Below are 15,836 nucleotides of genomic sequence, written 5' to 3' on the forward strand. Positions count from 1 at the left end.
TGTAACCTCTGCAGTGTGCGGTGTATGGTCTGAGCACTGACAGGTGGACCCCCCACCCCTGTAACCTCTGCAGTGTGCGGGGTATGGTCTGAGCACTGACAGGTGGACCCCCCACCCCTGTAACCTCTGCAGTGTGCGGGGTATGGTCTGAGCACTGACAGGTGGACCCCCCACTCCTGTAACCTCTGCAGTGTGCGGGGTGTGGTCTGAGCACTGACAGGTGGACCCCCCACTCCTGTAACCTCTGCAGTGTGCAGTGTATGGTCTGAGCACTGACAGGTGGACCCCCCACTCCTGTAACCTCTGCAGTGTGCGGTGTATGGTCTGAGCACTGACAGGTGGACCCCTGTAACCTCTGCAGTGTGCGTGGTATGGTCTGAGCACTTGACAGGTGGACCCCCCCACTCCTGTAACCTCTGCAGTGTGCGGTGTATGGTCGGAGCACTGACAGGCAGACCCCCCACCCCTGTAACCTCTGCAGTGTGTGGTGTATGGTCTGAGCACTGACAGGTGGACCCCCCACCCCTGTAACCTCTGCAGTGTGCGGTGTATGGTCTGAGCACTGACAGGCGGACCCCCCACCCCTGTAACCTCTGCAGTGTGTGGTGTATGGTCTGAGCACTGACAGGTGGACCCCCCCACCCCTGTAACCTCTGCAGTGTGCGGGGTATGGTCTGAGCACTGACAGGTGGACCCCACACCCCTGTAACCTCTACAGTGTGTGGTGTATGGTCTGAGCACTGACAGGTGGACCCCCCACCCCTGTAACCTCTGCAGTGTGCGGGGTATGGTCTGAGCACTGACAGGTGGACCCCACACCCCTGTAACCTCTACAGTGTGTGGTGTATGGTCTGAGCACTGACAGGTGGACCCCCCCACCCCTGTAACCTCTGCAGTGTGCGGGGTATGGTCTGAGCACTGACAGGTGGACCCCACACCCCTGTAACCTCTACAGTGTGTGGTGTATGGTCTGAGCACTGACAGGCGGACCCCCCACCCCTGTAACCTTTGCAGTGTGTTGTGTATGGTCTGAGCACTGACAGGCGGACCCCCCACCCCTGTAACCTCTGCAGTGTGCGGTGTATGGTCTGTGCACTGACAGGTGGACCCCCCACCCCTGTAACCTCTTCGGTGGGTGTGCTGGGTATGGTCTGAGCACTGACAGGTGGACCCCCCCACCCCTGTAACCTCTGCAGTGTGTGGTGTATGGTCTGTGCACCGATAGGCGGACCCCCCACCCCTGTAACCTCTGCAGTGTGTGGTGTATGGTCTGAGCACTGACAGGCGGACCCCCCACTCCTGTAACCTCTGCAGTGTGCGGTGTATGGTCTGAGCACTGACAGGCGGACCCCCCCACCCCTGTAACCTCTGCAGTGTGCAGGGTATGGTCTGAGCACTGACAGGCGGACCCCCCTGTGGAGACACGGGGCTCAGTGGGTGCTCTCGTCCACTAAAACCTGCCGCCTTTAGAAAGACAGCGTGGCTCAGGGCTCATCCCAACTGAACGCCGGCCTCCTTACCCGTGGGCGTAACACTACTCAGACAACACAGGGTGAGGGAACCACAATAATTAGACTTTATTGGATCCCCAAACAATTAACGGCACATAACACATAACCAGCAAAACACACAAATGTAACAGGCAACAGAGTCTCACCCTTCCGCTGCTCACCAGGGATTTAGAATGTCCATGCCTCACAGGTTCCAGGGCTACTCACTCCAGTCCAGCAGCACCCCGCTTTTGGCGGGCACCCACCGTGACTAGAATAACGCCAGATTTAGGAAGCTGTGTGAGGTCTGCAAAGTCTGTAACAGGTGACTGAACTGTCCCAACCTGAGTGTCCTCCTTAGGTAGTCCTGGTATGATGTTACAATCCTGGCAGCCGGAGTCGAAATCCCTAGGCTGTGGATATGGTCTCCAACCGGAACCGGAGCCCCTAGATTGAAGCCATAAGATATCCTGATCCTCTAGTCAGCTCCAAAGAGCTTAGACTGGATCCATCAGCATCCATCAACCTTCATCAACCCTGGTGGCTTAAAGATGTCCCTTTTATAGCCATAACCTTCCCTTAGGATACACTGGGTCCTCATCGATTAGTTGGACAAGATTGCTTCTCCCATTGGATGAATTTCAAGCTGCATGGATAATGTTCATTTAAATGATGTGCATAGAAAGACTCAGTATATCTACATGGAGTCGGCAAGTCACCGACTAGACAATGGCTACTAAGGTAATCACATTAGCAATACACAACTACAATACAATGGTTACTGGAAATGTCTGGAGAACAATACGTCTGGCTTTCAGTGGCCAACACAATTACATTGAGTCAACAAGAGTCTTGTAAAAACAATAGACGGGGGAGAAGTCCCTCATAGACAATCTATCATGCTGTCTGGCTGGATTTTAAGAAACTTTAACCCATGCTAGGCATTGGGTGTCCATGTCGTCACACCCCCCACCCCTGTAACCTCTGCAGTGTGCAGGGTATGGTCTGAGCACTGACAGGCGGACCCCCCACCCCTGTAATCTCTGCAGTGTGTGGTGTATGGTCTGAGCACTGACAGGCGGACCCCCCCACCCCTGTAACCTCTGCAGTGTGCGGTGTATGGTCTGAGCACTGACAGGCGGACCCCCCACCCCTGTAACCTCTGCAGTGTGCAGGGTATGGTCTGAGCACTGACAGGCAGACCCCCCACCCCTGTAACCTCTGCAGTGTGCAGGGTATGGTCTGAGCACTGACAGGCGGACCCCCCACCCCTGTAACCTCTGCAGTGTGTGGTGTATGGTCTGAGCACTGACAGGCGGACACCCCACCCCTGTTATCTCTGCAGTGTGCAGGGTATGGTCTGAGCACTGACAGGCGGACCCCCACACCCCTGTAACCTACAGTGTGTGGTGTATGGTCTGAGCACTGACAGGCGGACCCCCCACCCCTGTAGCCTCTGCAGTGTGCGGCGTATGGTCTGAGCACTGACAGGCGGACCCCCCACCCTTGTAACCTCTGCAGTGTGTGGTGTATGGTCTGAGCACTGACAGGCGGACCCCCCCACCCCTGTAACCTCTGCAGTGTGTGGTGTATGGTCTGAGCACTGACAGGCGGACCCCCACACCCCTGTAACCTCTGCAGTGTGTGGTGTATGGTCTGAGCACTGACAGGCGGACCCCCCACCTTTGTAGCTTCTGCAGTGTGCGGCGTATGGTCTGAGCACTGACAGGCGGACCCCCACACCCCCACCCGTGTAGCCCCAGCCATCTCTATGTAGAGCAATTATTCTTTTTTTTTCGCCCCTCAGAGAACTCTTTGCTATGAGGCGCCATGTTGAGCTTGCAGTGACCAGTGTGAGAGAGTGTGTGAGCGATAACACCAAATGTAACACCCCTGCTCCCCATTCACATTTGACACCTTGTAACACTAAGGGCCCATTCCCGCCATGAGTGTTAGCATATTTTTGTTACTTCCAAAATGGTGCTGTCACGCTAGGTATGAGAAAATACCAAGCAAAAGTGTAGGGAAGGGAAGCCCTGTGTCTAGAGAAGGGGAGATGGTGACCCCTGACCGACCCTACCACTGGGCCCTCACCCTAGATAGGTTCCGCATCTATGCGCTGAGCTGGATGCCTGACCCTGAAATAGGCCCTAGATAGGGGAGCGGATGGGATGAGTGCTTCGTCAACCCCATGTCATGCAGTGTTCTGCTGTACACTCACCAGGTGTCATGGCGATTTCTGCCCCTGTTCACACTGCAGAGTCTGACATGTCACCTCGTGCTTTTGAGTTGCTCAGTCAGAGCCAGGCGTCAACAAGTTTTGTATTCACTGGTGATTGGTCTAGCAGGAGTTAATTCCTGCTGGCCTGTGAATTGCTGCTAGGGTCACAGGAAGACCTATTACAGCAGCCTCCACCCTTTAAAGACGTTGGAACCTGTTCCTCCATGCCGACTATAGCTTTTGCGGTCTTTGTTCGTTGAGATCCAGCTTTTGGTGAACTGCTGAGTGTTATTTGGTAGCTGTGAAAATATCCGCATTGTTTTATTTCCTCCCTGTACTTTATTTCTCCCTGAGCACGTATTGTCTTTACCCCTGTGTGTGCTTCCAGTGAGCTTGTGCTTTGGTTTTCCCTAGTCTGCCTGTTTCTGTGGGATTCATCATCACTCTTGTCCTGACCCTCTCCGGTGGTGGGGGAGAGGTGATATTAGTCCAGGGCCTGAGCAGGAGTTAGGGCTACGCTGGCAGTCCAGACCTCGCCACCATCAGACGTACCTATGTAATAAGGGACAATTTAGGGTCATTAGTCTGAGGGCCAATCCAGACACCCCCATTCCTAGTTACCGGTCACACCCCATGATACCCACTAAGTTCTAAAGAAGACACAGGGATAACAAATGGGAAAGTGAACGAGTAACTTATCTCCAGATGATTCAGGGGGAGGAATTGCAACAACAACAACCTTTCTCCAGATGTATTCAAGCCAACTGCGTGCACTGAGGACTTGTTAAAGGTATAGGAACTATCTCCAGCAAAGAGTAATGAAAAATGAAACCCCAAGGAAGTGCTGATGAAAAACAGCTGAAAGGCTGAGGAATTCCATAGGGTCCTAAAGAGAAAGGTATGAAAACCAAGCAGAAATAATGGAAGGTCAGGGCATAGTTTACGCAGCTAAATGCTGTAACTTTCTATAGCTGAACACCACAGGACTGTCTGTCACGCATGACAGTACCCCACCTTCTACGAGTGGTCTGCAGACACTCAGGGCCAGGCTTATCCAGATGGCCAGCATAAAATTAACAAGCCGACCTTGTGGCATTCACATCTTATGCTGGGACCCATAGCCCCTCCAGTCCATAGCCCCTCCAGTCCATAGCCCCTCCAGTCCATAGCCCCTCCAGTCCATAGCCCCTCCAGTGCACAAATATTGAAGGGACCGATGCAGAAAACGAGAATCAACAATCTTAGCTATTTGAAACTTTAAATTGCCATCAACCATGATTGCAGCCAGCGGCCAGGGGAACGGCTCCAAGGGTACCATATACTTTTTTTTTCTTCAACTTTTTTATTTTGAAAAGATTTTTCAACATATTTTACAACCAAAAATTAGGACAAATACACAGGTATCAGAAATAATTCTCAGGCATGCAGTCAAATACAATGCAAAAGGGGCATATCAGAAGATAAATGGAAAGTAAACAGTTTGTTATCCCATATAAGAGTAAGAGAAGATAGAGGTCAGGGCCCAACCTGGAGGTCTCGATAGCAAATTCTCAGATCCCGTTAATATATAGCGCAAAAACATCCAATACAATAGAGACCTTCACTACCCTATATCTGGTATGAGTCCGCAAAAGTGTCCCACAAAGACCAAGTTGTTATAAACCCTTCCATTGTGTTATGAAGCTGGGCCGTTAATCTCTCCATATTTCTGACATCTATTATTCGCGCGTACAGATCTGAGACAGACGGAGGCGCCACTCTTTTCCAGAACAGTGACACCAAGCACTTGGCAGCTGTGAGGAAAAGAAGCAGCAATTTTATCTCTGGCTTACTTAGAAACGATGGGAGGGCATTCAACAGGTAGACCACCGGATCCCTGCTTATATTTTTACCGCCCAATCTGCATATCAGGGTTTCCACCTCCCCCCAGAAACCTTCTATGGCTGGGCATGTCCAAAATATATGATATAAGGATGCCCCGCTGAGCCCACATCTCCAACAGACATCTGGGCAAGCACGGTTAAACTTATGCAATAACTCCGGGGTATGGTACCATGTCATAAGGACTTTAACTTGGTTTTCCTTATAGAGAGTACTAATTGAGGACCTGAATGTCCTCGCCCAAATGACCGACCAGAGTGCCTCCGACAGCGGTCTCCCCACCCAGCCCTCCCATCTCCTCATATATGAATGTCTCACTGTGTCCGAGGAATTCCCCGCCACCAGTATTGCATAAATGGCTGAGATTAGTCCCCTAGTCGAGGACCGGCCTGAGCAGAGAGTCTCAAATGCCGAGGGGCGGCCTACCTCCCTCTGTCCCATAACATCCGCATAGAAGTGTGATATCTGTTGATACGAGAAATATAGATGGAAAGGTAGCTTATATTGGTGTTGCAAATCCGAAAATGGCTTGAACTTTAATGTGGTTGGATTAACTATATCCCGAAAGCAATAGAGACCTGCCTCTGCCCACCGCCCGACCACTTCTGGGTTCATGCCTGAAGTTAGATGTGGGGTGAACAGGAAGGGGGTCAACAGGGAAGATTGTGATGCCAACTGGAACTTCATCCTACACTGTCGCCATAAGTCTCTTGTGAATGCCATTGGGCCCAGGAGATCTCTAGAGGGGGTTTCGACAGGTCGACCCCAGATTAGAGAGCTTGGATGAAAAGGAGCCATCCAAAGCTTCTCTATTTCTGTCCATTTATTGAAAGCTGGTAAGGTCGTCCAGGAGGCCAGGCAACGTAGGTGTGAAGCATAGTAATAAAGTGTAATATTCGGGCAAGACAAGCCTCCCTTAGTGCGTGGTGTACATAGGACAGAATCTGGAATTCGATGTCTTCCCGAGTGCCAAATAAAACGCAAGAGCGATGATTGAACCTTTCTTAGCACCCCTAGGGGTACTCGTACTGGGAGAGTTTCAAACAAGTACAGGAATTTAGGAATGATTGATATTTTAATTGTGGCAATTTTACCCAGAAAAGAGATCTGCAGGGAAGACCATTTCTTTAGACTATTTTCAACTTCTCGTATCAAGGGTGGGAAATTTGCCTGATATATGGTCTTGTAATTAGAAGTTATCTTGACTCCGAGATATCGCAGAGAGTCTGTGCGCCAAGAGTACTTAAAATTTTGTTTAAGGGACTGTAATTTAGCCTCCGGAATGTTGAGAGGTAAGGCCTCAGTTTTGTCCGAATTAAGTTTATATCCCGAAAGCCTAGCGTATTGGGCTATTACCTTGTGGAGATTTGGTAGGGAGATCACAGGGTTGGTCAGAGACAGCAGGACGTCATCCGCAAATAAGGCTATTTTGAAGGATTTCTCCCGCACTTTGATCCCCATAATATCTGGGTTATGTCTGATATGCGCCGCCAGTGGTTCAATGCTAAGAACGTAAAGCAGGGGGGACAACGGGCATCCCTGCCTAGTTCCGTTTCTGATAGGGAGGGGCCCCGAATGTGCATTGGGGAGGCGGATTGTTGCCGCAGGAGAAGAATACAATCCCCTGAGCGCCGAAACAAATGGCCCCGACAGGCCGAAATGGTCCAAAACAGAGAACATGAAGGACCAGTCCAGCCTGTCGAAAGCCTTCTCCGCATCTAGCCCCACAAGAAGTGCTTCAATTCCCCCCTTATTTACCACGTCCACCAAATTCAAAATCCTTCGAGTGTTGTCTCCTGCCTGGCGATAACGGACAAAACCTACCTGATCCTTATGGATCAGATGTGGGAGCCAATTGTTTAGGCGGTCAGCCAGTAGTTTAGTGAATATCTTAAGATCCGAGTTTAGAAGGCTAATAGGATGGTAACTCGCACACTCCAAAGGATCTTTTCCTGCTTTAGGAATAACAGTTATATATGAGTGTAGAAATGTGTTTGGAATGGCGTCACCCTCCATGAAAAGGTTAAAAAGGTGTGTTAGATGGGTGGACAGCTCCCCCTCAAAGGTCTTATAATATAGATAGGTAAACCCGTCAGGACCCGGGGCTTTGTGGCCTGGTAAGTCCTTAATGATTTGATGAATTTCCTCTGGCTCCACCTTTCGATTAAGGTCCTCTAATGCCTCCTGAGACAGTTTTGGGAGGTGACATTCAGTCAAATAGTCATTTAATATTTTTGTTCTATTCGGATGTGTCATTGGTAACCGCGGGGGGATAGAATACAGCGACGTATAGTATGTGTGGAAAAGTTGAGCTATTTTCGTGGGGTCATAGTGAGGGGTGCCTGCAGTATCTTTTATTGCGCATGGGGCACTAGTTATCGCTTGGTCTCTAAGCTTTCTAGCTAGCATCGTATGGGGCTTATTACCGTATTCATAGTATTTCTGGCGGGAGTAACGCAAGAGTCTTTCTATGTTTCCATGTGAGATCTCTTTTAGTTTAGTTCTCAAGTCTATCACTTTTTTCAGGCGAGTTTTAGTGGGGTGAGTTTGAAGCTGATTCTCTGCTGTGCGGAGGTCCCTTTCGCACTGACGGTACCGCTGTTGTGAATCTTTTTTGAGTTTAGAAGACAGGGCTATGCATTCCCCTCTAACTACTGCTTTGTGGGCCTCCCATATTAATGGGAAAGATGGGAGGGACTGAGAATTCTCTGTAAAGTAGTTCTGTATGACTTTACGAAGAGATTCTCGAGAGGTGGTGTTAGTGAGTAAGGATTCGTTCAGTCTCCAGTGGGTGCGTTTCAGGAGAGGGGTTGTCAGATTAAGAGATATCAACACAGGGGCGGTGTCCGACCAAGTGATACTGCCAATTTGTGCACGTTGGAGTGTTCTAAGTGTAAGGAAAAAGTTGTGTTGCCCAAAAAGTAATCAATTCGGCTATGAGATTTATGGGGATGTGAGAAGAAGGTATATTGTCTCGCCGTCGGGTTATCGATTCTCCAAAGATCAAATAATTGATGTTTGCGGATCAATTTGCGGAACCCAGTGGATAAATGTGGTGATCTATGTGAGCCTGCCGAATGTGAAGGTGCAAGCATTCTATCAGCCTTGTCTGAGAATACCATATTAAAGTCTCCTCCTATGATGTGGATGGTCCCACGGTCCCTCGGGAGGCGTGACAACGTTGAAGAAATAAATCTAAGCTGGTTAGAGTTTGGTGCATACAGGTTACACAAAATTAGTGGTATTCCATTTAGAGTGCCTTGGACGATCAAGAAACGACCTGAGGGATCTGCTTCCCACTTACTCACTTGGAGTGGGCAGGTGCGAGAGATCAGTATTGCCACCCCTGCCTTCTTCTTTGTGGTTGTGGCTGAGAAGGATTGGGGAAACCAATGGCGGGCAAAGTTAAAGGAACTTTTCTCTGTGAAGTGCGTCTCCTGCAGAAACACCACCCCCGCCTTTGATTTTCGCATCTCTTGGAGGACCAGCCTCCTCTTTACATCAGAATTCAGCCCCTTAACATTAAGGCTCATTAACCTAGCCATTCCAAAATCTCAGCATACTCTAATGTAAAGGCTAATGCCCGGTACCTCCACTTGGTGTGTGTAAGAACTGCACTCCATGAACCCCTCTGCATTTGGCGAGGCGCATACCTGTAGGTAGAAGATAGACATAGAAAAACAGAAAAAAACATAACTATGTTCGACAGAAAAAATAGAAACTTTTCAGTTATGAGATAGGTGTATGGCAAACGACACCACTCGTCCACTATCCCAGTATCAGAGCCGACTCGCATTCACTCTAAATAGAAACTGACACACTAAGTACAACCTGCATTGTAAACCAACGTGCGACTATACTAGTCAAACTCTGCTAGTGGGTGAGTGGTGAAACTCCACAGAACAGTCCTTCGGGTCCTCGCCCTCCCCCAGGATTCCGGAATGGGGAGACATTCCTCCCCCCAAAAGTAAGGCAAAAGATCACAGAAAAAACTATAAAAATGAGCCCATCAACCCCAATTGAAGACTATAAGTAGCCATAAATGTGCAGGAGGGCACTGTCAAGTAGGGCCCTTTTCTCTTGAACTCCTAGGCCGCCGTTTGCGGGGTGAGGTAGTTGGTTGCCACCTCAGAGGAAGCAGCGGCATCTGTTGAGGCAGAGTCCAGTCTGGTAAGTCTGGAACAGGAAGATCAAAAACCCGACAAAAAGGCTCCAGGTCTGCAGGGGCCCGGAGGGTGGCCGACGCCTCTCCACGCCGTGCAGTGAGGCTAAACGGGAACCCCCATCTATAAAGAACCTTATGGGCCTGCAAGGATGACAGTAGAGGGCGGAGAGCCCTCCGTTGTTGTCATGTTATCCACGATAGGTCTTGAAAAAGCTGGATCTTGGTGCCCTGATACATCACTTGTTTTGGCGGTCGGGCTTTGAGCATTATTTCTTCTTTAAGTTGAAAGTCAATGATGTGACATATAATGTCTCTTGGGTTCCCCTTTAGATTTTTGGGGCGGAGAGCTCTATGCGCTCTGTCCATGGGTATTGGGTTGTCTGGGGGCCGTTGGAGGAGCGAATTAAATATGGTTTGCAAGATTGTGGTGACGTCTTCCTTTGATTGGACCTCAGGCACGCCCCTGACCCGTATGTTATGTCGCCTGCCTCTGTTATCCAGATCTTCAACATGGCGCTGTAACTCTCTTATGACGTCAGCTTGAGAGGAGGTTTGGGATTGGAGGTGGCGGATGGTTGTTCTAGCTTCACCATGTTCATTCTCCAGTTGGTTTATTCGTTTGGAGATGGAAAGAACGTCTTGTCGGACTGCTGCTATTTCAGATTTGCAGGCGTCCTTGACTTCTGAGATGAGTGTTTGGAAGTCTGTCTTGGTGGGGACTTGTTTGATAAATTCCCACCACTCTGGTGGAGGGCACCCCGGTTGTGTGGTCATTGATCTGGCCTTCATACTGTCTGGGGGCCTTTTTTTTGTTGCTTTCCAGAGCAGGTGGGCCAGGGGGTGGCTCAGGGTCTCCCCTCCATCGAGCCGCGGGGCCCGGGTTCCGGAGCCCTATGTCCCTGAGTGGTTTATGGGCTCTTTGAGGTCTGGGTGTAAGGGCATCACTTAGTAATGTTGGAGGTTCCGATGGGGAGAGCATGTCATTTGCTGTTATATTTACTTTATCCCCTGGGAGCTGGGGGGTTCCAGCAGGCTGAAGGTCTGACCTATCATGCTCTAAGTTTTCCCCCAGAGTCTCCCCGTCGCTCCTTTCCTCCTCTCTTGTTTCCTCAGGGCCATCACTCCTCAGCTCCATATCCTCATATGCCCACTCTGCCTCCTCCAACCCCCCTTGCGCGCTATCTGTGTGGGCGGCCGGGCTCCAGCCACCGCCACGCTCTAACAGTTCTATGGGGGGGAGGGGCGGCATGATCACCTCCATCTCCTCTGAATCACCGGTGCTCGCGTCAGGGGGGAACACATACTTCTCACCTGGGCTGGCATTCTGGAGACACGCAGCGTCACTTGACTGGCGATGCCCCGGCTCGTGCAGCTGTGCTGATAAGTTGCTGCACGCCGCCTCCACCACCTCCGCCGCCATCTTGCCCACGAGGGAAGGCCCGTTCCCGCCGGGATCCACCGGCTCCCGATCTCTTCCTCCTCCTCCGTCTGCGGCGCGGGTGGGTAATCCCCGCTCCGTCCCTCCTGCACAATCCTCCATCGCGGTTGTCCCGGGGTAAGTGCTTTGTGGCGCTCCTGCTGCCTGCGCCTTCTCTTGTTCCCGCTCCCCTGGCGGCTCCATTGTAAGGTAGGAGTCCAGGGTGAGCAGTGCTGGAGTCACAGGGTCTTTAGTAGTTTTTGGGGGTCTCTTCTTCCCCATTCCTGTTTATGTAAGGCTTATGCAAAGGGATTTTTGGTATCCCGGGTGGAGGAGCTCAGCCTCTACACGTCCTGCTCCATGGAGTCCCAGACACGCCCCCCACCATATACTTCTTAAGCATAGACCTGTGGAACACATTGTGGATCCCAAGAGCCTGATGTAACTCCAGACAAAACGCAACTGAATTAGTTTTATAGGGACCAATATACCTTGGTCCCTACTTTCAGGAACAATCCTTCCACTTGATATTCCTGGTCGACAACACATAGTCATTCACACTTAGGTCCGGACCGGGCAAGCATTTTTTGTCAGTCATACGTCTGTATCTGTCTCCCATCAACTTGAAATTACTTTGAACCCCATACAGAAAAGGGCAATGAGGCAAAATGTTCCTCCTCAGGAACTCCCAAAGCACCTAAGGTAAGTTTCCAAATTTTGATTTATGTGCTCGGTCTGACAATTCGACTGAGGGTGGAAGTCAGAAGAAAAAGACAACTACACCCCCAGTCGATCACAAAACACTTTCCAAATCTTGGAAACAAGCAAGGTTCCCCAATCTGAAGCCACATCAGAAGAAACCCGGTGAAGCTTCATGATCTCATTGATGAACACCTGAGCCAGAGTCTTGGCATTTAGAAGTGGCAGTAATGTCATGAAATGTACCATCTTACTAAACTTATCCTCAACCACTAAGACCAAAGTTTTACCTGAAAAAGTAGGTCAGTAATGACATCCATGGATAAATGCGTCCAAGGTCTACTAGGGATAGCCAATGGCAGGAGAGAACCAGACGGCTGAGTATGCGTAACCTTGGAACATGCGCAAATACTGCCAGCAGATACATAGTCAACAACATCCAGATGCAACCTCGGTCACCAAAAACTACGAGACAGGAGGTCCAAGATTGCTTTACTACCTGGATGACCTGCAAGTACAGTATTGGGATGTTCTACAATTATTTTACGGCACAAATTAGGTGACCACAAAGATGCAATGTGTCAATTATTTTTACATTTTGTCCCCGTGTTTCGGAGGATTTGCAGATCAATCCTCCGGTGACTCCGGGTCACCGGGGGTATGATCCTTGGTATCTGGCCAGATGACAGGCCCTATATAAAGTCTATGGGGACCAGAATCTTGTGCAAAGGGGGAGGAGCAAGCGCTTCATACTAACCAAGTCACCAGGGCGGCGGTTCCACTGCTCCCACAGCCTCTCATTCTTCTTCCTGGGTCGCTAATTAGGCTCATACATATTCACTGCTTCCCCTGTCCACTGGTGTCTGTGATTAGTTGCAGTCAGATGAGCCCCCACTTTGAGTGACAGTGTGTCTGAGGCTTCCAATCACAGACGTCGGGTGGGCAGGTCTATATCGTACAGTAAAATAAATAAAAAAATTGGCGTAGGATCCTCTCATATTATGATACCAGCACAGATAAAGCCCAACAGCTGGGGGCTGGTATTCTCAGGCTGGGAAAACCCATGGTTATTGGGCGCCCCCAGCCTAAAAATATCAGGAATTGCCGCATCTATTAGATGCGACAGTCCCAGCACTTTACGCGGCTCTTCCCGATTGCCCTCGTGCAGTGGTAATTTGGGTAATGAGGGAGATAATAGCAGCCACTAAAGGGGGCTTTACACGGTAGCGATATCGCTAGCAATTTGTAGCGATAGCGAGCGTGTAAGTAACCGCCCCCGTCGCGCATGCGATTGTTTGTGATCGCTGCCGTAGCGAACATTATCGCTACGGCAGCGTCACACATACTTACCTGGTCGTCGTCGTCGCTGTGACTGCCGAACAATCCCTCCTTCAACGGGGAGGGACGTTCGGCATCATAGCGACGTCACCGCAACGTCACTAAGCGGCCGGCCAATTAAAGCGGAGGGGCGGACATGAGCAGGACGTAACATCCCGCCCACCTCCTTCCTTCCCCATTGGGGACAGCGGCAGGTAAGGAGACGTTCCTCACTCCTGCGGTGTCACACATAGCGATGTGTGCTGCCGCATGAGCGATGAATCACCTGGATAAACAACCCTTAAAAATTTTTGAGTTTGGGACGACCTCTCCATGGTGAACAATTTTCACCATTTTTGAGGTCGCTTAAGGTCGCTGGTCAGTGTCACACGCTGCGATATCGTTAATGACGCCGGATGTGCGTCACTAACAACTTGACCCCGACGACAAAACATTAACGATATCGTAGCGTGTAAAGCCCCCTTAAGTCCAAGATTAGTGATGGCAGGCGTCTGAGACACCCCCATTACTAATGTGTAAGTGAAAGTAAATAAGCACAAACACCGAAAAACTCTTTTTTATTTAAAATAAAAGACAAAAATATACCCCCTTTCACCACTTTATTAACCCCAAACCCCTCCGCTGACTGATCTCCCTGCTGGAGGCGACGCAGCCTGGACTAAGCCAAGGAGACTCGGTCGGGATCTTCATAGATGAAACCTAAGGCCTCAAAAAATTCATCCACCGGCCGGAGAAAACTGGAGCCATGTGGTAACGAGAAAGCCCAGCATTGTGGATCCCCTGCAACAGTGAGATCACAATCCCCACCCGCTGCTCCTCATCTCTAAAGGAGTAAGACCAAAGTCTGCAGCACAGTGGCTATTGTAGGCTCCAGCTGGACCTACCTACCCGCAGAAGCCCCAGCATTAGGAATCTGCGACAGCTGCTGCACAGCTAACTTAAGGTGTTTCTGCGGCACCTCCTTTCCGTGCCGCACACCTCTCACACACCGCCTCCTCCGCCCTCTCAGTCCAGTGGAGACGCCCATTGAGATGTTGCTATAGTAACCAAACAGTTGAATGCAGATGCAAAACAGCGGCCTCTTCTGGCTGGTCAGTAAGGCGGCTTTCACACTACGTTTTATTAACATGCCTCATGAACGTTTTTTTGCTGCAAAAGCGGATCCTGTTTTTACAAAAAAAAACGCATGCAAACGCAAGTGTTATTTTACTGGATCCTGTCACTTGACGTTTATGGGCGGGCATTCGAGTCATGTGATCGGGAGTGAGAGGAACTGAACGTGACAGACTAGAAATTCAGACACAGCTGGGGGCAAAAGAGAGAGGAGAGGAGAAAAGAGGAGAGGACAGAGAGAAAGTGGAAGAAGAGAGGAGAGAAGAGAGGAGAGGAGAGGACAGAGAGAAAGTGGAAGAAGAGCGTGAGAGAAGAGAGGAGAGGAGAAGAGAGGACAGAGAGAGAGGAGAGGAGGAGAGAGGAGGAGAGGAGATGAGAAGAGAGAATAGAGGAGAACAGAAGAGAGGACAGAGAGAGAGTGGAAGAAGAGAGGAGAGGAGAAAAGAGGAGAGGACAGAGAGAAAGTGGAAGAAGAGAGGAGAGAAGAGAGGAGAGGAGAGGACAGAGAGAAAGTGGAAGAAGAGAGTGAGAGAAGAGAGGAGAAGAGAGGACAGAGAGAGAGGAGAGGAGGAGAGAGGAGAGGAGGAGAGGAGATGAGAAGAGAGAATAGAGGAGAACAGAAGAGAGGACAGAGAGAGAGTGGAAGAGAGTGAGAAGAGAGGAGAAAGAGAGAGAGACTGTGATCACGCCAGGCTGGTTTCCGGACAAGCAGGATCCTGTCTATCAGCATGCCAGCGTTCACATGCGTTTGCATGCTGTTTAGTCAGGATCCAGCGATTTGCATTATTTGGACGCAGTTCAAAAATGCTACAAGTAGCGTTTTTGAAAAAAGTTAAAAAACTGCAAGTCGCTGGATCCTCACTATAACGCACGCAAACGCAAGTGAACGCATGTTGACGCGAGTCCATTGCAAATGCATTGAAATGAAAACACATTTGCACTGGATCCGTTTTTGCGTTAAAAAAACGTTCAGGACGCATGTTAAAAAAACGTAGTGTGAAACCGCCTAACAATGCATACAATGAACAACGAACCATAAATAAACGTTTTGCAGCAGTTCACAGTGGATAAAGGTTACTAATATACTCTCACCCTCTCACATCCCCGACATACCTCCCCAAATGAACTCCTGCTGTGCATAGCGCTGTGGAGGAACACATGCTAAAGACCTAGTGGTCCTCTGCAGCAGTGGAACATCCACTTGCTTTGGGACACTATCTGCTGGGAGAACCGCGGGTGGTATAACACCTTCTTTGGGGGACAAGACCATGGTCATGGGGCTTTCAGGCTGTGGAGGAGTGAGTACAACCCACCAGTCAGCATCCACAGGCGGTTCCACTCCCATTACTTCAGGGTTAGGTGTCACCTCTGCAGGTGCAGGATCCTCAAATTGACACCTTCTAAGCATGTTACGTTGGATATTTATGGTCTGACCCCGAGGTCCCACTGGTTCCACTTCATACACAGGAATATTGGGTCCTACCCTCCTCTTTACAACAAAAGCACTACCTC

The 15,836-nt window shown here is 50.0% G+C and overlaps 1 protein-coding gene across 1 annotated transcript in view; it reads left to right on the plus strand.

Moving 5' to 3' along the window:
- DNHD1 (dynein heavy chain domain 1) overlaps positions 1–15,836 on the plus strand; it is a 355,748-nt gene that overhangs the window by 105,679 nt on the left and 234,233 nt on the right. The window lies entirely within an intron of this gene.

The sequence above is a fragment of the Anomaloglossus baeobatrachus genome, chromosome 2 (assembly GCF_048569485.1).
Source record: "Anomaloglossus baeobatrachus isolate aAnoBae1 chromosome 2, aAnoBae1.hap1, whole genome shotgun sequence".
NCBI classification, from domain to species: domain Eukaryota; kingdom Metazoa; phylum Chordata; class Amphibia; order Anura; family Aromobatidae; genus Anomaloglossus; species Anomaloglossus baeobatrachus.